The 27,256-nt window shown below is 37.8% G+C and overlaps 1 protein-coding gene across 2 annotated transcripts in view; it reads left to right on the top strand.

Moving 5' to 3' along the window:
- The window catches only part of TMTC2 (transmembrane O-mannosyltransferase targeting cadherins 2), a 239,019-nt gene that overhangs the window by 102,683 nt on the left and 109,080 nt on the right, over positions 1-27,256 (top strand). The gene's annotated exons all lie outside the window — the stretch shown is intronic.

Here is a 27,256-nt window from a genome sequence, read left to right on the forward strand (position 1 = left end):
AGTCAGAAAAAGCAAGTAGTTTCTTGTAGTTGCCTGATAAACTCCTGTGGCACGTTGACTTAGCCATCATGCATTTTTCTGACATAAATGGCCATATTAAAGAACAGAATAATTTCTTATGTTTAAGACCTCTTTTGAATGCCAGTGGCTAAGTACTGTATGCTAAACTGTGCCCCTTAATGCTGAGCAGAAACAAACATGTATATGTATAATATGTATGTATTTTTTTTTAAAAAAAAAACACCATCTGTAACAGCAAATTTTATTCTCAAAGATATGGGAAAAGATACTGTGAAGTACTTTGAGGAATTCAGTTTGTAATTCAAATGTCAAACTGTCTTAGAGAATTACACAGTTAAAAACATTCATATTACACATATGAAATTCTGAATGCCTTGCACATAACTTCATACCAAATCTAAATTATTATTCCTCAGTCTGTCCTCATTGGACATTGCTCTCTTCAAAGGCCAAGTTACAGTCAATGAACTAAAGTTCCTTATCATAGAGTACTCATTGCTCAAAACCCTAAACCTTTACAGACATTTTTTATGAACTTTGGTGAGGAAAGCCTTTTATTCCCTTTTTCCCTGTTTCCTCCATTGACGCCAGGGTAAAAATTGGTCCGGCAGAGATTTTGGTGGCATAAATGAAATCTAAGTTTCCATGTCCTACAAAGTCAATGGAAGACCCATCCTTCTAGGTTATGTAGTTCAAAATTTGGACATCTGTATTCTCCTCTTGCATGAAACTGTCTTGGACAGCAAAGAAGTGTCAATGCCTGAAGTTGCTTTTTTTCCCCATCTCTAACAATAGAAATAATAATTCTCTGCTTTGCAGGTTACTAACCTCTAAGAAGTTTAGATTGTAGATGGAAGAAGTCTTATGGGGAGGATCACTTTAAACAAAAATGCAAATATAAATAAATAATACAAATAATAATAATAAAAAAATATAAATATTTTCCTTGATATGCCAAACATACATTTCCCGGTTCACTGACTTATTAGGCTGTATTTTGCTTACAATTCCGTTCAATCTGAATGCTGCTAGCTAGTTTTTATGTCAATGTTAAGGCAGCCTTTGTTCAGTCATTTACAGTGATGAGAGGTTTAGTTGGGAGCCCTGCTTATAAAGTACTTCCAGTTAGGCTTCTTTTGTTTTTTGTAGGTTTTACTTAAAAATCGTTCACAAATTACTTAAGATTTTACTTAAGCTTTAATAAGAACGTATCACCCTGTAGGACTTTGGATGCCAGGGATGTCTTCATTGACTTAACATTTTACCAGAACTGTTTCTCACTGAGTACTCACCTGTATGTTCTTTTGTACTCTGGCTTTTCATGGACCCGGCCATAACCATTAACCACTGCAATTTCCTGTTCCCAAGGCTTGAATGAGAAGTAAAGGAGTGAAGTGCAATTTTTATTTATTTATTTTTTTTAATTGATGATCACTGTAAGTGATTGGAGTTCGGTAATGTGGGTTTTGATGGTAGCATCTGAGCAGTGTTTGACAAGTCCTGACCATTATGGCAATTTAGATGCTGTCTTGTTGATTTCAAATGACTTTTTACGTTTATTTTCACATAAGTTTGAAATGATTATGCTGTAAGAATGGTAGTTTAAAATGATGCTTTGTTACTTTTGAAATGGTTAGTAAGAACAGAGCTAGGTTTTCTTGCTGAAAGCTTTAGTTTTAGTCTGGTGTGTTTGAGCAGAGAATGATAAAGACAAGCTTGTTTATCTTTTAGTTTTGTATTAAAAACAAATAATCCAAATAGGAGCCCAGAATACATTGCCATTTTCAACTCCACATTCTTTGATCAATTGTTTGGGTGTCACCTTTTTCTTGTTGTTTTGGCCTTAAAATGTGTCCCTGTTAAGAACTAAAAAATTATTTCTCCCTTCAGCAAACAAAACCAAGTTTTAGATTAACAGTTTTATTTGTTTTTTTTTTCTTTAATGTTGTTGCCTACAACTTTTTGCTTAGAAAGACATTCCTGCATTGCAACTTGCATGTCAATAGCCGTCTACAGATGAGTAATCCTCAGTTATCCACTGGCTTGAGCATTTCATAACGAGAATACAATATCAAAAAAAGAAACAGAGAAAAAAAAGCCACCACCAAATTCACTAAATACAAGTCTATCATGTTTCAGAAATGCTTTCCTGAATGTCTGTACAGATAGAACTGAAGTAATTTACCTGTTCTGGAGCTTGTGTTTTACATTTTCTCAGTGTGGGAAGGTAATTGTAGAAAGAAAAACATCAGATATCACTAAGAGCAGTCCAGAAAAATGTGATGGTCTTTTAAATAGCGTAGGAAAGTGTAGAATGGAGCCAGGGAAGAGTGGAAAATAATTCGAAAAGAGGGTTGGTTGAAATCTGTTCCAAGTATACAGTAACAATATGAAACTGATAGCAGAAGAAAGGGCATGCCACAGCATCTGTGGAATGGCAGGAAGGAACTACCCCTTTCAATCTACCTAACCTTAATCTCAACCCTGTCCAGCTGAGCTGACACATCTGTTTCATATGCTGTGCTGCAAACTGGAACTTTGAGGAAATGCTGGTAATAAAAATCCCTGAAAAACAAATATCCCAGATTGGGTTTTAGGAATTATTTTAAACCTGAATTCAACGCTGTATCCATTCTCTATCTGTATCCAGGTTGGACACTGTATTCAGTTTTCCTTGTTCTGCAAACAGCTGTACTGGGAAATTTTGGAGGAAAGTTGAAGTGAGAGGGCAGAAGACATTTGGGGCAGTGAGTGGTTAAGGACTTGGGCTTTTGTTTGTAAGCCTTTTGAGAACGCACTGCTGGGGGAACTAAGATCCAATTAGTTATGTACAAGGAACAGTAAGACCACTGAATGCATTCGTGATGGTTAGAGAGGATGAGTTGCTAACAGCAGCCTTAAAAGTGCTCCAGCAGGTGGTAGAGATGGCACAGGGGGTGGTGGTAAATTTCTTTCATTTTGTTCTTATCATTGGTCCAAGTGTAAAATAAATGAGAAATGGTGGCTCTGACATAAGACCAGTAGCTGTTTACTGGGCTCACACCTGTTGTCGTGACAAGTCAGTGATGTGTCACTTGATGTGCCATGTCAACTCCTTGCATTTTGAGAGGACTGATGGCTTTTGAATGAGGCAGCTGCAGAGAAGGACCACCAGCAGAGCAGATTAATATTAGCCTTTATTTAAAGCTATTTTTAATGCACTTTTAAAAGTGTATATCATAGCTACTTATTAAACTCTCCAGCTCTTTTCCCTGTCATCTATGTGCTGGTTATTCGGTAAAACTTGGCTGCTGATCTTTTTCCCTTTGCCAAGTCTTGTTGTATTCCTGTCTGCCTGTGATACTCAAACTCTGGCTGGCAAAGATGTCAGTCTGAATGCAGTTTGGTTTGGTTAGTTCTATTTTATGCTGCCATTTTTTAATTTTCTCATTTTCTAAGTGCACTCTGATAAGAAAGTATTTGCTGTCTTAAGTCAACAGAATTTGATGGAAGTGTGTTTATTGCAGTTGTAAATAAGTTGTTTGGAATGGGAGCAATTAAAAAAAAAATGTGGCTCTGTACTGGACAAAGCATTCCTTATTGAAGAAAGCTGAGATTTTGTTTTGATTTTCACCATTTTAGGCCTTGAGTTGTTTCTGTCTTAAGTTGCGTAGCAGGTATGCAGATTGATTGAGTTGTCATGTGTTGTGTGTATCTAATGGTTGTACCTGTCAGCAGTTAGACTTGCACAAATTAAACCATCGTAAGTACAGGGATTGGAGGGGGAGTCTGAATACAATAGAGAGCTGTGATCAAGTCTGTGATTATGGAAACTATGCAGATTCAGAGGCCTTAATTCTTTTGTACTTGCAGTACCCAGCTTAAGAGCTGAGCCATTAATCAACATTGTTGTAGACAATCTTCTGTCCAATTAGTTGTACAAAGCTAATATAAGCCCAACTGCGCTGTCCTTTATTCCTCTTTATTTTTTTTTTTTTAAGTGAAAATGGAGCTGGACAATGTTAGCAGTTAAAAAGACGGGACAAATACATTTAAAATTCATTTTTAATATAATGGTGATTATAAAATATTTATTGCTCTGTGGTTTGTGTACAAACTGCCTTATAGAAATAACTGAACCAGATGTATGTTCCATTAATGTTCCTCTGCTACAGTATAGTAATGTTTTACCAGATCAGCATAGCCTTAGTACAGGGGGATTGTTATACTAAAAGAAAGAGACCTCTCTTTTTCCATCACTGATCTGATTAACCCCCTCCTCCCCACAGGAGGTCTGTCTCACGTGGAATTAGTTATTGTTGTCTATAACTTAATGGGAACCACAAATTGGATTGCAGGATGCATTATCTAACCTTCTGTGCTATTATAACAGTATTGGTTTTGTAAAAAGCAATTTTATTGGAAGTCTATATTTTATTTAAGGTAATGATGGAAACCCTCGGCCTGCATGGATAACATAGCCAACCACTAAACCAAGCTTTATAAAGCACTGCTTTCTTTTATGATCTTGGAACAACTTCAGTTGTGAGTGAGATATGTACAATTCCTGCGCAAAATAGGACTTTCTGTATATTAGATAAAGCTACTGATTTTTGAGAACATTCCAGACTTGAAATAAATCACTTTCTCCATTCTTTGAAGCAGATGCCTTTTGAAGTATCACATATTGGTAAGCAATTTCAAAATAAAATGCTGCCCTTGATTTAAACTTGCTGTTGTATTCTTCTCTTCTGAGGGGCTTAAGGGCCTTAGCGGTGCCGTAGGACTTGGTGGTTTTTCATCTCTTCTCCATCTACAAGTTATTTCATTTTGAGAGAGTGTTTTAATATTGTTTAAATTCTGGCTCAATGGTGTGTGTTTTCTGTTTATTTTCTACAATCCAGGGAACTTGAAGATGCTTGAACTTGTCCACAGGCCTGCATATTTCAGCAGACCTGCTTAGTAAGCTTCGACTTTGCAAGTTCCTTCTCTCGAACACTTGTGATGATGTGCATCTGCCTTACTCTATCGTGACGTGAAAGGTTTAGGCTGCTGGGGTAGCAGTTGCTCGGAACAGGCTTCATGCTCAGAGCCAGATATTTGGTAAACACACTTCTCCTGAACGTATATATAGAAATAACAAATAACTTAGAGCTTCAAATGTGGTCTGACCTCGTGCAGCTTCTCTTTGTCTAACAAGAGCTGTTGTGTGCCATCTTTGTGAGCTGTGCAACCTTGGAGGTTCCAGAGCTGCATGCGGGACTGGCGCCCCATCGCTGTTGCCCAGCTGTGAGCTGAGACTCTGTGGTGGTCAGCTGGGGGTTAATTCTCCTGGCTGCTTCAAACCCGTACGAAATTGTGGAAGTGCTGAGACGAATGTGCCTGTGCCTATATTGCTCATATTTCCGGCTGGAGCTGTGCGGTGCTTTTCTCCTCACACTGCGGGAGAGCGGCAGCGTGAGGCCTGCACTGTCTTGGCCACCACTCCCCCTCCCCCTGCTGATACCTCCTAGACAAAAGAAGCTTTTTGCAATTTACTTCTTCCTTGACAATTTCAAGTAGCTAATACTGCTGTTTCCTGTAGTTCCCACAGCTCCTTGCTGCTTTTCTTTTTGATCCTAAAATGAGAAAAGCAAGATTGGCCTCTGCTATCTTTCTTGTCAGAGATATTGATCTCCTGCAGGTCCTGTGATGTCAATGGAATTGTACTGAATTGGACATCAATATGTATAAATAGCTGTTGTTTCCTGAAAACATTTGCATGTGGTGATTTAAACCGCAGAAATACATAATGTATGACAGAAATAGATGAGGGCTGCTCTAAAAATAATGCTTCCTATTTTGTTGTGCTGGCCCACAACATCAGAGGCAGATGTTGGTGTATGGCAGTAGAGGTTGAACCTTCCCACCAATATTCCATTACATTGCATTGCTGTGTGACAGATGGCAGCAGAGGGGCAGTCTGACGAAATGGTGTCTGACATGGAAGTGCAGGTGAAGTGAAGGTGTGTCAATGAATTCCTCCATGTGCAAAAAACTGCGCTCATTGGCATTCATGGATGCTTGCTGAACATCAATGGAGACTAAACTGCAGATGTGATTATAGTGAGGCGGTGGTGCATTTTGGCAGTAGTGACAGCCAAAGGGTTGTCAAGCCAGGTTTTGGATAGCCATACACAGCTGTCACGCTGCAAAATGAAGAGCATCTTGATTTGGTCATCTATGCAAATCATGAACAGATATGAACGTATGGACCTGAATATCAGCTTTAGTGCATTGTAAATGACGGTGGCAGTGTTGGATATCAAAAAGTTTGTGCCAGGTGGGTCCCAAGAGTGCTCTCTCAGAAACAGAAAGAACACCTTATTCAAGTTTGTGAGGACCAACTGAACCTGTATGAGGCTAATGGTGACAGTTTCCTGGATTGCATCATTACCAGTGATGAGATGTGTCACCACTGTGAGCCCGAGCTGAAATGGCATTGTGAGTTCCCCATTGAAGAAAAAGTTGAAAGATGCACTTGAGTGATGTGCACCGTCTTCTGGGATGGAAAAGGGGTGGTCCTTCTGGATTTCCTGGAACCCAGACAAACCATCAAACAATGTTACTGTGCTCTTTGTATCAGTTGTACTTTCCATAGCAATACATAGGAGTCATTACTTTTGCAGTGACTAATGTAGCATCCTGAGGCAATTTTAACCAAGGTGTGGTTTTTTGTCTATTTTTCAAATAAGGAATCATAAGCTATCTGAAGAAGCTGGCTTAAAATGGACTATATTTTAATATTAAATCTGTAATATCTTTTGTGGAATAGCTACTAAAATCTGCATTACTTTTTTTTCTACTCTCTTTGAAGTCTGCAATAATATTTTTGAGAGTATATCTGAGAGTTCCTCTCTGGAAAAAAGGAAAAGGGAAGGCTTCTTTAATAAGTAAGTAAATCAAAAACAGAGAAGCCTTTTCATATTTGCAGAGATTGTGAAGACGTGAAGAGCCCTCAATGTAACAGAGAGGATAGTTTGCTAGAGAGAGGTTGTCACTGTATTCAGTCTTAGATCTAAGATTTATACTGCATGGTAGCATGCAAAATATGCTATGTTCTTCTTTCTTCTGGGCTTACAAGGGATCTTTTTTGAAGCACAGGTGAAAAAGCTTTCAATGGCTTTGCACGGTTGGTATTAGCACTTACTTGTCATTCTGAGGTTGCATACCAATCACAAATATGAACAACAGTGTGACTTTTTTCATGGTGTTTAATTACAGGGTACCGTTGGGCTTGCTATTTGCCCAGTTTTAAAGCTTGTGCCAGTAATGTTCAACTGATAATGTTACTCTTCTATTTGTTAATGTTTTCACAGCATTTAACAAAACAAGTAAAAGCACAAAACTTGTAGTGCATAAGGACTGTGTTTCAAAACACTGAGTATTTATAGGTGTCGGTCACTCTTCATCTTAGTGTTTACCTACAGCTTCCTAATGGAAGCAGCTTTGCAAACCTGTTTTTCTAACAGCTGGAAGGTTTCTTGTGAAGAGTGTCTGCACTAAAAAGCAGTTAGAACTCATGCGTTTCAATGTAGTGTTTTAAGCATTGATAATGGGCCTGGAATACCTGTGAACTTTGAGGGGTAAGAAATAAGTACATGCAGCTTTGGTCTCTCTTCAGTTTTGCACTCAGTTTTGATATGAGAAGCTACATCTATTTTCACTCTCTAGCTGTGCTTCTCTATGAATCATTTGTACCAGCCATAAAATGAAAAAACCATGTACAATCCTAAAGGTAAGTGGTGTTTTAGCATGTTAAATTCTCCTGGTGCAATTCCTTTCATGTAGATTTGCTTTGGGAGTTATGCCTTTTATGGTTAAATATCTTATGGTGTTTTGGCTAAAATGTGTTTCTGTTCTTTTATTTACCAAGTATCTTTTGCATCTGTTAAATGCCAGACAGAAAGTTTATACTTGTGCCTTGCATACAAATCTTCAAACTCGAGTACTTTCCATTATCCTCCTAATACCACGTTTAGGCACCTAAGTATCCAGATTTGATGAAGTGCTGAATGCTTGTAGCTCCTGATGGATGGGCTGTGCTGAATAAAGGCGTTGCACTTTGTGGAGCGCAACTAAATGGCATGATGGACTCTCTGCTTCCAGCACTTGGGGCAAATGCCAATAGCATCAAAAGAGGGAGGGGAAAAAAAACAACAACAAAAAAACAGAATCAAACAGATAATATTCAGGGGAGCAGGTGCAGGTAGTGGACGCTCATAGTTCTGGCTCTTAGAAATGTGTTACAGCATCTTCTGGAAAGGTGATTGCTACTGGGAATAAATGAAAATAGCCTTAGGATTTTTGAGCATCTTAAATGTAGTCACCTAATTACCAGAGTCTATACAATATAATTACATTCTCTTCCTACAGTCATACTAAAACAGAGCCTTGCTGCTACCTGGGCGTAAGCTTTGATTCCAGACCCAGGGGAACATGTCTGAGAGAAACAAGAACATATGTAAACCATGAGCCACAAGGGAGACTTTTCTCTTGGTATTATGTTTAATTTTGAATTTCCTAGTTTTATGCTCATTTTTATGTGCAGTAATGACTTAATGATTACATGCACAATTTTTCCAAGCTGAGTGATTTTAAACAGTAACCTGTGTGGACAGTTACAATATTAAATAGGGAGAGAATGCAAGTATTTGAGATTTATCGTAGAAACAGCCAGTTGTGATAGAAGGCAGCAAACATTTTCTGGCATATTTACTGGAGGAACAGATGATATTTTGTGCATATGCCTGTATTTCTTTTTCCAGCTGCAATGTAGATTAGGTATGGGGAGGGAGACAACCCAGGCTTGCAATCCTGCAGATGACTTTATGGATTGGTTCTTAGGAGGTAAATTTCTAGCCTCACTACCCTTGAATGTCTCTTAGAGAAGAGAATGATCCCCCAATGCTGTGGGTTGTCCACATTGAGAAGAGGGGGAAAACAAAATATTTTTTGTTCCTGTGTTTCTAGGAAACTAATTGAAAGTGCACATGAGGAAATTATGTTAAAGCAGTCCAGAAGCTTTTGGGGGAAGGGAAAGAGAATTTGTGTGCTTGGTGCTTAAATGTCAGGTAGAACATATGTACCTTTTTATAGTCGGAATGGTACAACTTTCAGATACATACAGTTTACTTCTAAGGCTGTAGATTTGTTTGGGCTATGCAGAAGTCAGCTTCTTTGGCATGTAATCACCAAGAACTTTTCTCCTTGACAATAAAATGTGGAAATAAGTTCTCATAGCAACAAGCTTTTTAAAGTGAGTGTAGGGGCACATTGAGTTAATAAAGGCAAAGAGAGAGCAGAGGAAAAGAGGATAAAATTGTATCAAGTCTCTGTAAATTCTTTCACTCCCAGAAAACAGGACTTTGGGGGCTATGGATGAATTTTTTGCATGTTTTAGTCTGCATGTTTTAAAAGCATCCTGGGCAGCCTGTATTTGCTGTAGAACATAGCAAATCTTGCATCAACTGCAGTGTTTATTTATAAGGGATTGTGAGATTTCAGTTTATTTTTAAAATACACGTTTACTATATTTCTATCTTTTATTTGGAGACTTTTCTCCTTAAAATATGTTATTAGAAGTGGCAAAACATTGCCACAAAATAGCTCTCATGAGTTTTAAAATAGAAGCAGTGCCAATTTTTGTAAGCTTAGTTCTTGCTTCTTTGGAATACTACATATATACAACATTTTTGGCTTCTTGTAATTTGAAATCTGTGGAAAGTCAGTGTTAGCAATTTCGCAGAGGGTTGTTTTTTTTTTTTTTGTTACTCATGATTTTTGTTTAAGCCATTATTTAGTTTTTACTTCTTCTGACCTGAGCTTTAACCAAGAATTTGACTTCTTGTGGGTGATTATAGTTGAGAATATAGATTAATTGTGGAACCAGATATATTCAGTGCAATCCCATTTAATTACAAATGAAATCTCAAGTGTAATTTCTTGCAGAAAAAGTATTAAGCCACATGTCTTTACCCACTTCTAAACTTTTCAGTGAGCAGTGCTCACTGTGGTCTTTGAGGTCCCTTCTAATCCAAGCCATTCTATGATATGATCCTATGATTACAGATCTCCCTCTCATGTCTTATTTGGGGTGATGTTATATACTTAGTGTGTACTTATACCGTCCTTCCTTTGCACTGAGTTCTTTGATCTTGTTTTCTTACTGATACACATCTGTACCTGAACAAAACTGCCTGTGAACCTTTGCTCTGTTAGTGATTTTTGATTAGTAATCTTTCCTTGGAACAAGAGGGCAAACAAACTCAGTGGTAAGAAAATCTCAAGATAGATCAAGCTAGTGATAGTGGTGCATTGTGGAAATTGCCAGGCTAACTAACTTGAGGGATCTTAATTCAGAAAACAGAAATGGATCTAAAGGCAAGGTAGCAGGTGGGTTCCTTGGCTGGATGGTGCCAGGTTGTAACTGGTGTACAGTGTTCAAAGCTGGCTAAAGAAATGTGTGTACAGTGCTCAGGATCTGAATGAGCATTCATGGCCACTCTTTCCATCAGGATGCCCTGCAGTCAAAGTAACTTAGTTCTCAGTGTTAGTTATCAAGAAGCAAACATTAACTTCTGAAAGTTTTCATTTGCTGTCTGCTTTACAAACCTATCGTGTATATACCTATAGTGTAAGTATTTTGGGGATTTGATCTGTAATTCTGAAGTTTGGAAAGGGGGAAGAAAAGTTTCTTACACGATGAAAATTGTTCTGAATTGATGCTGGGTTCCCATAAGACAGAATTAAGCTGACTTCTGTGGTGGCAGATTGGATGATCTGTGAACAGTCTTACTTTTTGCTTTTTACCTTCAGTTAGACTTAAGGTTTTATATGGAACCCAAATTAAAACAAACAAAAAAATGTAGTTTATAAATCTGTGTTTATGATATTTGATCATTGTTTTGGCAGTTCAGTGTTGATGTGTTTTGAATACGTCTGGTTCCTAAATGCAAATTTTTAAACTACTTTTATTTCCAGCAATTTTCAAACTAGAGAAATGTTTTCACTCCATTATAAATCATGACATACATGCTAGTATAGACGTGGACTCTTGCAAATAACTGCTTCTACCTTGGAATTGTCTTGCTTGTGATGTGATATATTGCCAGCAACGTGAGATTGCACACTAGCAAAAAGGTTGATATGTCCTTGCACTCTTAAGTCAGTCTCTAATGCTCTGCAGTGCCCAGATGGTTGCTTTGGATAGTCTGGTGACAAACCCTGCTGTCATTGGGTGATGTAAGGAATATGCAGGTGTTGGTTCAGCTTTTTCAACAGTGATGATCAAATTTAAAAAAAAAAAAAAAATTAAAAAAATTGATTGAAAAGCTGAGTGTGTGATATGCAAGCCAAAATTTGGGAATCAATATAGACTTACCACTATTATATTGACTGGCAGAGCTGCTCATAGCAGCCAGATGATGCAGCACCTGTCTTCTGTCCTTACTGTCTGCAGCATTGGTGCATTTTCTTATAAGTTCTGACAGACAGAAAACTGAAATTTTATAAAATCTTATTTGATGTGCCTCGATTTCATGGCACTTGATGGTGGTTAGCAAGCAACATATTATCTCACTGGGGTAGTAAATCTGTGTTTTAATACATTTATTTATTTTACTTGCAGTGTAGCAGACAGCTTCAGACACTCTGAGAGACCTTTTTGAGTCTGTCTGTCTGTCTGTCAGGCTGCTTTGCTACTTCATTCTCTGGGCTTGGTTGCTGGTTTGATTAAATGTTATGTTACTTTGATACAGAAACTGTTTGGAATAGTCAGATCTGGTTTTAAAAGGGCATTGTTTAAGAGTAACATACATATCCAACAAAATGAGGCTCTTTATGTGTCCCAGAGCCACGCTGCTCTACATCTGCAGGCTTCTAAGCCTGTCTACATGAAATTGTGCAGCTAAATATCTCAGAAATTTTATTGCTAAAAATTGTAGAACCGCATTGTAAAATAACATGTATTTGCATTTGGAATCATATATTAAATTTTCTTGACTCCTTGCAGGAAACTCAGTTTTCTGTGCATCGAAGCAAATATGTAAATTGTTTGCTGTTAATACTTTTTGTTGTTGTTGATAACATTGCTGGCTGTGGAAATTTAAGTACATCATGTTTTCCTATTGGTAAAGTAATCTGATATGTTCTCCCATTAATTAGCTGGTACATTCAGCTGTGAATTGCATAGGCTGCTTGCGGGAATGTAGACTGTGGAAGCATAATTAAATGTAAATATCTAGTTAATACCACTATTTTGGGACTTTGATATAACATTTGAACGTTATATCACTCTGCGTCCTTATGCCACGTGCTGTCCTTTTTGACAAGAGAGAGTTGTTTTTAGCATGAGATTGAGTTCCTTTTTCTGGTTGCAGTGTCTTGTGGAGATCTTGCTGAATCCTACAGCACGTTCAAAAGGTTTTTAGTGATGTTTTTCCTGTCTGTGAGCAGTTTGAAAACTAGCTCTGATTTGCTTAATGCTAAACTCTTCTCTCCTATCTCCTTCTTTTTCCTCTTCTCATCTCTCTTTTTTTTTTTTTTTTTTTTTTTCCATTTAAATGAACTTGCATTTTCTTATTGTATAGGCCATGAATAACTGGACTGGAAAAAATTGGAAGGCTGATTTAAAAAGATCTTAACTTGTACATTTCTACATTACATTAAATTCTAATTTCTACAGTAAATGCAGTGCTTGAGGCCCAACTGGACACCAAGAACTTTCCACTTGAATTTAATAGCAGCAATAGATTGAAAAGGTTTATTTTTTCAGGTAGACAACACATTTTCTCTGATATCCAAGTATGCGATTGTTTTTTGTATGCCTTAACTTGGGAGTTTAGATTTGTTTTGTCAGGCTTGTCTTCTCTCTAAAAAGCTGTGATATCTTTAAAAGCACGCACAGAAAATTATTTGAATGATTGTGTTTAATTTCTTGATCCAGAATAAAAAGTGCCTATTGCTGCATCACCGTTAATCTGCTTCAGCCTATTTGAACTGCTTGTCAAGGCATCCAGATTTGATATGTTGCTGAAGAGAATACTCGGGGCTGCTTAAATAGGAGAGAAGATTATACATAAGTGACTAGAAATACTAGCATCCTGAGACATGAATTTGTGCCCAAGTGGTATTTCCTCTTAAAGTTAACAAATGCTTTTAGTAACAAAATACATTAGCTTTTTAGAAGAGGAGAAAAAAGATTACATGGACAGCAAAGGCATTCGAAAGAAACTCAAGGGCAATGAAAAATAGAATAATTTAATATTTGCCAAGGAGAGTAAAGTGAGAAGCAACAGGAAGGGAAAAACTTGACTGCAGGCAATGAGGAGGAGCAGGAAAAAAAACCAAAACAACAAAACAACAAAAACAAATCACCAAAGCCAGAATACAGATTTTTGTCTTTGAAGTAGTTTTCTAAGAAGAATAACACAGTTTGAGAAGCTGGGAAACAAGGAAAAGCATGCATCAATTTTGTACCTTTTTTTTTTTTTTTTTTAATTTAGTGACACTCTAAAGCAAAACAAGATCATTAAGAGAATGGGCTTCTGTAAGAAAAATATGAATTCCTCATGGCATTGAATGTTTAGTTCAAAATGTTAATGGCAGCTCAGACTTTAATGTTTTAATTTGTCATTTGGTTGAAGTCATGATGTATGGAGCGGAACGTGTGCATTCACATTTTGGTATATATTCATTTAAAAGGCAAACCACATGCTGATCTTGTAATACATTTTTGAAGGTGATGTCGTTCATTTTAACTAGAGATTCTTTTGAACTTTAAAGGTAAATGATTCAACTAAAAAATACACACATTCTTTCTAGTAGTTTCAAAAAAGTGTGGTTTTCTGAACTTCAAATCCTGTACTTTTTTAGTATACTTCTTAATTTTGCTTTTATAATAACTTACACTGATTTTTGTTCAGACTTCTACCGTAGATGAAAACCTAGCTAGCTGATAGATAAACCAGAAGGTTAAATATCTTTGTCGAAAACAGCTGGGATCTTAGAGATTTATATTTGGAACTGTACCATTCTGTATCTTTTTGTAAATAACAAGAGTCCCTGAAAATATACTAGGGAAATTTGTAGTGGATTTTGAAGCTAAAGGACTCAGGCATACCCATAGATAAAAAAAAAAAAAAATAAGAAATACTATGACTGACAGCTCAGACTAACAAAGATTGTCTTTGAATGCCATCTGAAACATTTTCAGATGACTGAGAAATATCTATTTTGTGTCCTGTTGTCCTTTTCTTACAACAGAGGATCTAAAAAATTGCTTTTTTTGGTGTTGGCATGCTGAACTCAGTCTCCTGTGCCTCCCTGCACTGTGTCCATCTGCCTTGCTGTTTATGTTGCCAACTGTTTCTGTAGGGCTTGGGTACTGCTTGGACTTGGAAGGGGGGAACTGAAACTTAATGCTGTGAAATTTCAAAGTGGCTTTAGGAGATTAGAGTGAATTTACTTCTAAGGAATGATGATCTAAAATTAGTGATCGTACATGTTCATTCTGGTAAAAGAAATAATAACCACACGAGAAGCTTGGTTACAACGTTGCCCTTCCTATCTTGATTGAATTTTCCGCTTCCTGTTTCTGTATTACTAACTTATGCTATTAACTCTTACTTGAAAGAGAGGCACTGGGATTGAATTAGGGAGGGTTTAGAGTCTTGTGATTCATGATGATAAATGTAACTGTTTAGGAACTGCTACCAAAAATGGATTAGAAAATTTGTTAGAAAAAAATGTTAGCTAATGCAGTGGATTTGTTTTCTGGGGGGGAGGGGTGGAGGGAGAAGACCAGCTGTATAAAGAAATTTTGGGTGGTAGTATTACAAAATACAAACCAGATGTTAGAGGATAATCTGAGGAAGCTAATTGTGAAAGAGTGCTTTAGCATACCTTCCTAAAGATGGTGGGGGTCAGTGAATTCAACTATAAGTTCTGTGTGCAGTAGCAGAAGAAAAAAACATCATTAAAATAGACTCGGTGGTTTTAAGCCTTTCTACCATATCGCAAAAGTGTAGTTATCCCTTGCTATTTAGTTTTCCAATATTTGAGCACCAAAATATTTTCAGAATTTTCTCCTCAGGAGATAATTATGGGTAAAAAAATTACAAACCAGAGAAGAGCAAAGCCTCTCATTTATGACTTTCAGATGATTCTGATGATTCTTTTTTTTTTTTTTTTTCTTTTTTTTTAATAAGAAGAGACAAAAAAGAATATAAGCAAGTCCAGCGTAATGATGGTTGAGAGTTGAGCACAAAGTTATAAATAATTGAGTGATACAAATATAATGCTTACAGGGATGGTATTCATGTCTTCCCACAAAGGAGCCTCTTGAAGGCTCAGACCCACAGTCTGGGATCAAGTTGAAGATGGAAGCTAGTTACATGGGATGAACAGAAACATATTGGAAAGGTTTGTAATCAGGAGGAGAAAGATTAAATTATGGCAGTAGAGTGACGTATTCCACCATAGCAAATAATCTGATGCATTCGGATCTAGTTTTTACCTTTACATTTCATCAAAAGCAACATGTACCTACTAGGAAAATGTAAATCTTCAGAACAAAGAGGAGAAACTACTTGGCTGTGTAACTAGTTGGCCATGATGGGTCACTGAATGCCCTGCTTCATGCACGTAGCTGGCTGGGCTGATACCAGAGCCAGACTTCTCTTTGTGTGGTTTGTGTGGGTAACCCCTGGCTTTAGAAGAAGCATCATGCATGCCAAATAAAGGTTCAGTTTGCATATACATACCCAGATGGCAATTTTGCCTTGGAAGGTTTTCCTTTAATAAAAAAAAAGAAAGTAAAATTACTCTCATGAGCTCTGTGGTGACCCAAAAGTTTATTTAAAATAAAATGATTTTTTCTTGTGATCAATAGTACTCTAAAAGCAAAAATTAGGAAGTATTATTTAAATGCATGTTTTTAAGATGTCAGCAAAAAAAGTGAAATGACAAAAAAAACTAAAGTATGAAAGACCTGCTAGTTGTCCATGCATCTCTATTGAATATGTTGAATAGATGCTTTGTAGTGAAACTGAGTGGTGTGCATGTCTCTTTCCAGGGCTAGTAGAGATTTTTGTTATGAAGAAGGATTTTGAAATGCATATGACTGATCTTACTTTTTATTGTCAGCTATTGTTTAGATAAATGTTAAACAGCAGCTGATTAGAAGGCTTAGACACCTACTTGACAGCAGATTTTTTTGAGTTCATGGCATAAGCTGAAGAGCTTTCAGCATATTCCAACATTTTATTATGCATGCCTGGAAAATACCCCCCTCCCAGAAGGTTATGCTCTCATGTTTCTCCCCTGTCAAGTAAATCCTCATGGAGGTGTTTGTGTGTGAAACACCAGGGGTTCCTCACATCCTCTGCCCATCAAACATAAAAGCAAAAATATAATTCCTCCAAATTAGTGGCTGTTATGGTGCTTTGTTACAGAAAGCTGAAGTCTCCGCCTTCTGTTTTATGAACTGCTTTGTGTATAATGCTGCCTCAGTTTCGTCAGTCTGAAGATAACATCTCTAATAAAAGTCAATCAGTCAGTATAGCAGAGTCCTCAAACCCCAGGGTGCTTCTCAATTATTAAGCAAGAGTAAAGCTTGTTAAGATCCACATCGCTGAGATGGCTTAGGAAAAAGCCAGTGTGAAAAGATAATTCTTAAGCTGACGGTTTTAGCATTTAATCCGTGACTGCACAGATGACTGCTGGTAGCACATTCCAGGCATGAACCAAGGAAGTTCAATCTCTTCAGCCCAGCACTGCAGGTGGCACCAGGGTGTCTGTCACAGCTGTGGCGTGAAGGATTGCAAAAACATGGGAACAGAGGAGTTCAGCAGCATTATGCTTAGGGGCAAGAGGACAGCATGTTCTGGAGCTTGCTTCTGCCCCATCAAAAACAGAAGATCTGTTGCACATCTGGAAGTGCATGGATTGTTGAGAACCAATGTTATGAAATGGAAATGTATTGAAAGTCATATTTGCCAGTTACAGGTGGATAGTGCAAATGGATTTTGCTTCTGTGAATTCTATTTCTGATTCTTAACGTTCTCTTTTGTGCTGTAGAGTGAAGTTATTTTCAGAACAGAGCTCTTCCTGATAATACCAGAGCCTCAGCATTAGCCATGTGAATGTCAATCTCGCCCCACCTCTATTTCTGGTAGTATTTTCCTCACAGTATCCTAAAGTTTTCTCTAGAATTTGTAACCCAACTATAAAAACTGTCCAGGTCAAAATTTAGCAAAGACCTTATGTCATGATTTTAAATTGCAGATAAAAAGTAGATTTCGCTCACAAAAGATTTTTAGCAAGTTCACAATCTTTGGACAGTGTTATATCAGAAACTAGTAATAGTATTTTAATCATAGGGGTTTCATACCCAGAAATTACATTTCTGTGATTGATGTTTGGTCCAGTTTATCACTCAGTCATGTTAGCATCCATCAGGAAGAAACAGGAGAATTAGACAGAGGAACGGTTTTCTCAAAGGCAGAGCACTTTCAAGCTGCAGTAGGAGAGAGCTTAGAATAAAGAAGAAGCATTGATTTCTTTTGAGAGGAAAATAACTCAGGAGCTCATAATCTGTTAGATATCAGAAATCCAAGCAGTAGTGCTGTGTTCTGAGTTCTACAACCATGGGAAAAATTGCATTGTATCAAATCACAGGCCAACAAAAGTAGCCTGCAAAAGTAGGCTTCGTTAGTGTTAATAGTTGCAATCTTCTTGCGTGTAGATGGTTTAAATTCTTTTTATTTTTTATTTTTTGACCAAAGTAGGAAGATAGTCTCCAAGAAAATATTTGAATTCTAAACAGAATTTTCTCTTCATCCTTGTCACTGTTCTTACAAAGCATAGGATTAGCTGATCTGAAAATGTTTCCTCGTCTGAAACATTCAGAGAAAAAAACTAATAGAAAGGAATTTCTCTTCAGGTGTGTTTTAAATCTGAGGGTTTGCTTTGTTTTGTTTTTTTGAAAAGAAACTTTGGAAAAGGATTGCCATCGAACTAGTGTCCTACATGTGCCTTTATCCACTGTGACCTGTGTTATGTTGCTTTATCTTGTCGTTTTGCTTTTCCTTGCTTTTGCGTTGGGAATTTCAAAGCCATACTCTTTGTACAGTTTTCAGTGGAGCCTGGATGACATGCATATACAGAGAAGCTCATTTTAATGCAATGTAAAAATATATGGTCAGCACTTAGCTGAAAGAGATTCCAATTTCTTTAGTGCAGAGGCTTTATCTTTTTATTGTCAGACACTTTAATCATCTTTTTTCCCTTTGTTAGTTTGCATAAAAGTAGACAATTGGTAATGTTTTGTTTTTTTTTCTTGGTTTTTTTTTCTTCCCTTTTTCTTTCCTTCTTCATAATATTAATAATGTGAAACTCTTTGGCTACTCACTTAAAGGTTTTAATTCCTTGTAGGTTTTCTAAAGTTAAATCAGAGCTGTCAAACTGTATTTGTTACTTTGCTTGACAAGTAAAATCAGAGGTTATAGCTGCAGGAAATGATTCATTACTATGGTCTGCAGAAACTTAAATGCTTTATTGTTTGAAGATGATCAAAATACTTACTTGTGTTTTCTCCCCTCGGTAGTTGCTGAAAGTTTTGCCTAATTTCTAAACAAATGAGACTACGAAGTGTTATGTTGTTACTATTCCTGTAACTGGTTATCTCAGAAATACAGTGTCAGAACAAGGAATAAAATGTTATTTTTAAAGAAAATAAACCAAAAAGGTTTATCGCACAAGGCAGTGCTGCCAAGTCTAGAGTTTGCCCCTAGAAGTCTGACTGTGGTGTTTTGGTTTTTCTTGTTGTTGTTGTCTACTAATTGGCACACAGAACTATTTTAATAAGCAAACTCTGTTGACCACTATGTATTAAAGTGCCGGGAAGACTGGGCGGCTTAGGTATCCTAGGGCCTGACAGGCTCCAACACTGACCTGGAATTACCAGAGACAAGTTAATTGTTCTCCCTGTCTAGATTGTTTTTCTGTGGATTAAGAATAAGAGCTGTGGACTGTTTCCATGATTTCCATGCGCAGCTAGCTTCCAGGAAGCTTCGTTCCTATAGGCTGGTTTACTGTAATTTTATTCAGGCATTTTGGAAGTAGCGCAGTTACAAAGCCCAGAAGATTTCAGGGTGAGAAATAGAGAAGATTGGAAATGTCTGTAAATAGTGTTCATGGTGTACATTCTTCTGCCTTGAAAGACATTCTTTATTTGTGGTTTTGGGAAGTAAGAATGGAGTCCTTTCAGAAGGTTTCTGAGATCAGCAATATTCAAAGAACATCTCTTGTGCGTGTGATTCTTTTAATGAGAAGCTTTCTAAATAAGTCTTAATCAGAAAAAAAGGTATGTGGGATATGCAGTTTTAAATTTTGAAAATTTGTGTTAAGATAAAGCCTAGTGTTAGGAGAATTTCAGAACGTGATCGTTTTGTCTAGTGGTAAAATCACAGCTTTTCACTTTCTGATTTTATATCCTGAATTATACTCCATCAGTAGAGATGTTTAGCAACTTGCCTCATCTCCCTCCTTATCAGACTACATTAAACCTTTACTGCTTAAGAAGAATGCCAGTTAAATTGATAGATTTTCTCCCTCTTTTGTCAGTTGTCGGTGGTAAGATTTAAAGTAACTGTGAAGATAACATTGTTGAGATTAGAAATAGCTTTGTCTTTAGAGAAATGTTGTGATTTCCATATGGATCTCATAGTTTTATGGAAAAGATAGCTGTGGTGTTATATGTGGATTTGTTCCTTTGTGCTTTATCTGATATATCAGATACCATAGTAGTACCTCAAACTTGCTCTGTGTCTTTCTCTGTGTTAGTGGGTCTTGCAGTTACTCATCAAGATTCACTGCTCACAGCAGTTGTTTGTTATAGTCGTGTTTGCCTCTTACGCCAGAAGAGTGATCCGTGAGAACTTCCATGGGCTCAGCACTTCACACATACTTAACAAAAGGTTTTTATTGATTATCAATGACTGCTGGCCACCTGGAACAAGGCCGAGATCAGAGGAGGTGCCTGAAGCAAAGGTCAGATTCCCCAGCTGCTGTTCCTGAGGCAGCTCTCCTCCCTCCTGCTCTTCCCGCAAGCCCTACACCTGGTCCAGCACCGCTGCCAACTCCCAGCAGGGTCACTGGTGCAGACAGCCAGGCAGGAGGTGATTGACAGCTCGATGGAAGAGCCTCAGCTGGACCTCTGTGTCCAAATGAGGTAGAATTCCCACTGGACGTATTTCTCTAGAAATTAATGCAGTTGGACAAGTTGTCTAATTTCATAAGATATGCATAGCAATGAAGAAGGTGGCCACACAGTATCTGTAGGAGTGTCAGTCTTGTCTTTGTAATTAGCACGTGCTGCTTTCACAATCATTGCGAAAAACTGTTTGGGGTCAGATCATTTTCACAGTCATTACAGAGAATTACTTGTCTCCTTCATGCTTTCACACAGGCTGTTGTTTAACTCGAACCGAGTTCTTGTTGCATAGTGTAGAAACTTGTGTACCATTGCTTTAATTTATTCAGGGAAGTACTTCCCTGAGAGCAGACCGCTGTAGTAAACTTCTAGAAAGCAGCATCTTCTTCTATAAACTGGTTTTAGTTGCCCCACTAGCTGAGAAAATAGCATCAAAGGTGAATATAAGAAGGGAAGAAAAAATAATTCCTAAAAACAGATTATGTGTCCCAGAGGTCTATGTATTGCCCCTTTCCCACTCCATGAGCAAGCTCAGTGTGCCTCTGTCTGGTTCAAGACCCAGCTGTGAACCTGAGATTGTGGTCTGTGGGAATGGCTCAGTGCTTGTGGAGGTGAGGGATGATGCCCACAAAGTAACAACTCTTACAGACATACAGTACTTGTATTTGTATCTCAGTCACATACTAACTGTACCCAGTGTGCTCTGAAGCCTCTTCACTGTCCAGTTTCTTCAAAATGCAGTGGAGGAACATGAGGAAATCTGAGATGTGGGTGTGAATGTTTGGGACTGCTCTAATTTTTTCGTCTGATATCTGCTGCTGTTTTTAAAAGCTAGACTGTTGAAAACAACAGCTAAGCATATGCAGTAATGCTTTTTATTTATCTGCCTACTTATAGTTGAGACAAAAACTAGTGTAGGCTTAGGGGAAGTTTCTTACTTTGGATAACATAAAGATGATTAGCCAACCAAAAATATCTCTGAGTAGCTCACTTCATTCTGCATTAATTTATCCACACCAAAAGCTAAGCTTGGATTTCCCAAAGCTGTTTTAACCTTTCTTATGCTATGCTGGAAACTTTTGGGCTTATCCATAAGCAGTTAAAGTTAATGAAACAATGAAGGTATAAAGGTAATGTGCAAAAGAAGATCAGTTTGTGTTAGCTGGTGCTCATTATCAGCTGGAAACTTTTATAACTGTCTAAAGAACAGTTGATGCAGTCAGATTTTCCAATGTAATGGTAGTATGTATGAATATAAGGGCTGCTCCAAAAGCCGTGCCTTCTATTTTATTCTGTTGGCCCACAGCATCAGAGGTGGATGTTGGTGGTATGGCAGTAGATGTTGAACCTTCCCATCGATATTCCATTACATTTTGTTGCCATGTGACAAATGGCAGCAGAGGGTAGTCTGACACAGTGGTTACTGACAAGCGCGGATGAAGCAAAGATGTGTCACTGAATTCCTCCGTGTGGAAAAAAATAGCACCCATTGATATTAATGGACATTTGCTGAACATTTATGGAGACTAAATGGTGGATGTGACCAGCAGTGGGTCACCTCTGCTGTCACAGATTTTTACAAGTATGGCATGCGAGCTCTTAATCTTTGCTGGTGAAAATGCATAGCTAATAGTGGTGACTGTGTTGAAAAATACTGTTTTGTAGCTGAGAATTTGCCCTACTGAATAGCGTTATTGTACTCTTTGTTATATTCCATGTTTCCGTGGAAATAAATAGGAGGCATTACTTTTGGAGCAGCGTGTGTGTATCTATGAAAAAAATATGGAGTCTTTATGTGCTGTGGAGAATCTCTATGTCTAGCAGGATGGGAATATATAGAAGTAGTTATTTTAGCAGCACATTCAGATGAGTTTCTGTCAGCACTCATCTGCACGTGTTCTCCCTGTTTTCATCTGAAATTTGTCTCCAGTCTGAACAGGGATAGTCAATCAAAAACATCACTTCTCTGAATACCTCATCTTCCTCCTCAATGCAGTTATCGGCTCTGGTTTTTCAGGCCTTTTTTCTTACTGTCATCCTTTGCTTTGTAGAGCTTCTTTGTCTTTGTCTTGCTGTCCTGCCCCTCCCGTCCTTCCTCCTTCTCAATGCAACCTAACTGGAACACAAAATGGAGTCCTAACCAGCTGCTAAATTTGATACTCTGAGATGTGAAAGGTGTTGGGAAGGAGAGAGGAGGGAATCTGAATCAAAGTCCAAATTTAGTTGGAAAGGGGAGGAAACACTAGAGCTCAGGTAGGTGGGAGGGGGGTAGGGAAAACAGTGTGCTGAAGCAAGCCTCCAGCTGCTTATTCTGCTCAACTAGAGCAAACACAACAAGAATAGGTTCCTATATGAGGTTGTAATCCCATCCAAGTTTTTTTTTTTGTGATATTACTAGTTATTAAAAGTATCCTTCCTGAAATATTTTGCAATGCCCTTTGAGAAACCTGACAAATTATTGATGAAAAGTTATTTACAGGGAGAATTAGTTGAATGCTAGTACAATATATATATATGTGTAAATTAAATAGTGAAGGATTACGTGACAGGAGAAATAAAGAGTAGCTTTATTTCAGCTTTACCTCATAACCAGATTAGGCTTAGCATTAACTGTGTGCTCTGTACTTTCGTAACCTAGTTGGGGTGATTTTTTGTTTGTTTCTCATTATTGTGTTGAGGATATGAACACACAATCTAAAATCTGAAATGCAGTAACTACGTAGAGGAATAAGTCTCGTAAGTTTTGGTTATATACAGAAATATTTTTTTCTGGGACTTGCAGTAGCACGACTTAGTGGCCATATGCTGGGTATCCAGTCTGTTCTGAAGAGATTTAAATGGTATGCTTTTAAGCCAGAAAATTTTAAAAGAGCCATTGTGATTCAATGCTAGTTTTACAGGATATAAAAGCATGTTGTTGAGACAAAAGGAAGAATTTTTCCTCCCTTCCATTTTGGGCTGCAGTAGGTAGTGCTAGGCTGTCAAATTATTTTAAATTGGATGATTTTGATTAAAGAGTTTGCACACTTCTAGTTGGTGTTAACATAGTCACAGTGGCTTAGTCAGGACTGCAAATGTTTTTTATTATCTGGAAATCCGTTCTATGAAAAAGCAAAAAGAAGTTTCAGAGTACTTAAAACAGTGTTCTGCTGCTCAAAATATGTTCTTCACTTGTATTTACAAATTTCTTTAAAAATCAGTGCTCTTTCCATTTATTAAAACAAGCTGAAATATCCTTCCTTCTTTGCTCTTCCTTTTTCATCTCAAGTCTTCCATTAATGTATAGCATAAATTGTGGAAGAGAATGGTTGCAAAATGACACCTAAAACGTTTCTGTTTGAAAGATCAGTATGTAAAGTACTCAGCCATGTGGATCTGTCAAGATCAAGAACTTAGTCTCTGCATAAAGGATTTTGGGGTTACATGTTTAACATTCCTCAAATAAATACTTCAAAGCTCAAGTATTTCACAAAGAGCAACTCTACTCTTTGTGCTTCAGTATTCTGATGGATCTGAAGCAAAAAACAATGTGCCAGTTCTCCATTCTTTTTTTTTTTTTTTTTTTCTTAAATAAAGATTATTTGCAAGAAAAAAGATCACTGAATGATGATGCAAGTTACCTTGAGTGTTAGCTAGATGGCACTGAAACACACTCGTGCTGCTGTATTACAGTGTCTTCTTTGGAGTGCTGTGTTTGTTAACTGAAAGTTCAGGAATAAAGCATCTCAAAACTTCTACTTTTCTTTTTCTGCACTTATATAAACATCCGTATGTCTCCAACTGCATAGGTTTTTTGTTTGTTTGTTTGTTTTTGCTTTAAAGAATACCCCTAAATTTGCAAGTCTTTCCATATCACCTAATTGTATAGTCAGAGAAAGACTGCATGAGTTAAATGATGAAATTTTTGCAAGCCATATGACATTTTCATTTATTTATTTTCAGAATTTGAAAGTTCATATTTTAAGATACCAGGGATATCCTTTTCTTTCTTTGATTGATCTGTAGAAATAACCTTTTCCAGGCTATAGTACTAGAAGGATAGATGATTAGCATTAATCATCTTAGGACGATTAGCATTAATGACGTTGTAACATGCAAATTCTGTATGAATTACAGTTTTGGTGTAATAGAGAAAAACTACACTCCAACAATTGTTCCAACAGCATTAGTTCCTTCGTCAGAAGTAACTGCCTAGGTGTCCACTGCTGCCTGGTTATGTTAAGGGTTAAGAAATAAGAACTCGAAGGACAGGTGAATTGGCATAAAACATGTTTTCAGATAAGTTCAAAGTAAAACTGAATATAGCATTAAAAAACAAAGGCCAAGCACTTTTCTCCTTGTCTGTGCTCCTTTCCAGGAAATGACTTTGTTCCTGCACAATCTTCAGGCATCCTGCATTATTTGCGCTCATCCATACTGCATCCATTCACACTTCTGCTGTCTCTCCAGCTATGTCCTCATCGAGTTGCCTATGTTGTCACTCATGAACTAATCCTCTGGGATGCTGAAGTGTGTTTGTAAATAAATTGGCATTTACTTAAGTAATCTTCCCGGTTTTTGCTGTTATGGTTGATTGTTTGTTTGGTGTAAACTGTGAACTGCACAGCCAAAAAGATTATCAGATTCCTTAAAGGAAGTTAAACAACAATAATAGAAGCTGTTGTGGAAGTCAAGGCCATGATCATTGCTGTTTTGCTTCCTGCACTCTCCTGCTCCAGAAGTGGGCTGGACCAGGACCGTACCAGAGTTTACATTCCAGGTCAAGACAGCCCAGCTGGCTGGGGTTCTCTTTTTGAACGCTCTTCCTATTGTGGAGACACATTTCCTGCTGGATTAGTTTTGCTCCTTTTGACCTTAGGCAAGTGCTAGATTTTGGCTTTGAGTTGCTGTGAGTTGGCTTTGAGTTTGCTGTTACTGTGTGTTGGTTGATCTTTTCTATTTGGAAAACAAAATTCATGCAAAGAAAAGTCATCCTATTATTATATAATGTATATATTTTTTTCTATCTAGGCGAGCAACATTTTTTAAAGCAAAGGCAAGGCTCAGTATAATAAGTTATTGATAATGCTTTCAAGAAGCCACCTCCTCCATCTTTTGGAACTCTGTGATGCTCTCATCTGGAGCTTTGGGATTGTTCCTGTTTAGACTTTTTTTCTTAAAGAGAACACACCAAGAAGACTTTGAATCTTTAAAACTTTTACTGTTTTCTTAGAAAGCAAATATAAAAATAAAATATTCTTTCTTCCCCTAAAAAAAAAGGGATTGAGGGTGAGGTAAACTCAAATAGTTCAGTTTGAATGTTTTGTCCTTGCCTGCTGGCAAGGCTTTGATGTTTTCCTTGTTTTGGTGGATGTCTGTGGTCTCCTGTAAGCCTCCAGAAGTCTGCCTGTTGTCTCTGAGGCCTGATTCCCTTTTCTCAAGCCTTCTGTTCTCACCCACTTGGCTTTTGGCTTCCTATGACTTTGTCATTAGTCCCCAGTATGGCTGAGGCTTTTTGCAGTTAAGTGCTGTGTCTGAGGAGGAGCTGCCTCCTTCAGGGCATCCTGCCTGCACCCGTATGGGCTGACTGGCAAGGCAACCAGGCAGCCCAGTGCTTCTGACAAGCCACAGCCCTTTAGCAAAACATATGCGTACTGTAAACTGTGAGCAACGAATTATACACTTGTAACATCTGTCCCAGTGAGAATCTCAGCTTTCATGGGGAAAAAAAAAACAAAAACCAACAAAACCAATATACATAGTCCTCATGGTTTTGGCCAATGCTTAAGAATGTAAACCTTTTTAATCTGGGATTTCAAAAGGCAAATAAAAGTTAAAACAAAGTGGGTTTTCTGGTGTTCTACTAATTTCTCTGATAAGATTCAAAGTCTGACTGTGGAGTTGAGAACAGTGAGGCAACCCCAACTGTTAGCAGCTCTGCCTGAGGGAGTTTGACTGCAGGGAGCGTACTTCCCATTTAGCTGCTGGTTGAAAAGCTCCTTCATTTATGCTTGTAGCACATGGAAAGTATGTCAACCTTTCACACAAGCACTTGGGCCGAGATCCAAAGAGAGATGTGGTGTCTCAGAGGACTCTTAAATTACTGCATTTGCACAGGTCCAAAAGATGGATCTTTGGGTTTTGTTCAGCTGCCACTTGCAGTTGAACAGTCCCCAGGCACCGTTCTTAAGCCCTTAAGCAGCTGCTGTGGCATATACACATGAGTTCACATGCAGGGTGTTTATAAAGTCTATCCAGATTCCTACCTATCTTTCCCTCATTGTTTCTGGGATTTCAGAATCATATAATCATATAGTCATTTGAGTTGGAAGGGACCTTCAAAGACCATCTAATCCAACTCACCTACAATGATTGGGGATGCCTACAGCTAGATCAGGTTACTCAGAGCCACATCCAGCCTGGCCATGGGGCATCTGTTCCCTCTCTGGGCATTCTTTTCCATTGCTTCACCACTCCTATAGTAAAAAATACTTCGTTTTGTGTCATAACACATTAGGGCGGCTGTCTGCACTGAAGTAGTAGTGAGAATACAGGGGCATGCTGAATTAGTTATTCAGTGAGCTGTGAGAACTTAGGTCTTCTCCAGGACAAAGGTTTCAAGTCAGGCTTACTTGTGTTCACTGTTGTCATCTGGGAACCCAATTATTGCACTGTGTGCAAAGTCAAACAACTTTGGAAAGAAGAGTGCAGTCTTAGAAAGTAGTTGCATAGTCTGAAATCTGTCTTAGAAAATAAAGATGGAAATGTCAAAATTCTCCATTATTCTTGAAAAGGAGGGCATTTTTCAACAATATTACAAGGTTACTGAGCAAAAGGAAAGAAAATGCTTTGAAAAAGTCCAAGTGTTTTATTCTTCCATTTGTGAACCTGAGCGTGGAGTAAGGTTTCTAAGGAAGTGAGTTTGGCATTTCCTGGAAAGCAGCCTAACTCCTCGAAAATCTATCAGTTATCATTTCTGACTCTGCCTGTGCTTTGGTTAATGATTTCTGTGTTCTTGTGCAA

This window comes from Lagopus leucura, unplaced genomic scaffold (genome assembly GCF_019238085.1).
Source record: "Lagopus leucura isolate 7727_CA_CO unplaced genomic scaffold, USGS_WTPT01 Super-Scaffold_100159, whole genome shotgun sequence".
NCBI classification, from domain to species: domain Eukaryota; kingdom Metazoa; phylum Chordata; class Aves; order Galliformes; family Phasianidae; genus Lagopus; species Lagopus leucura.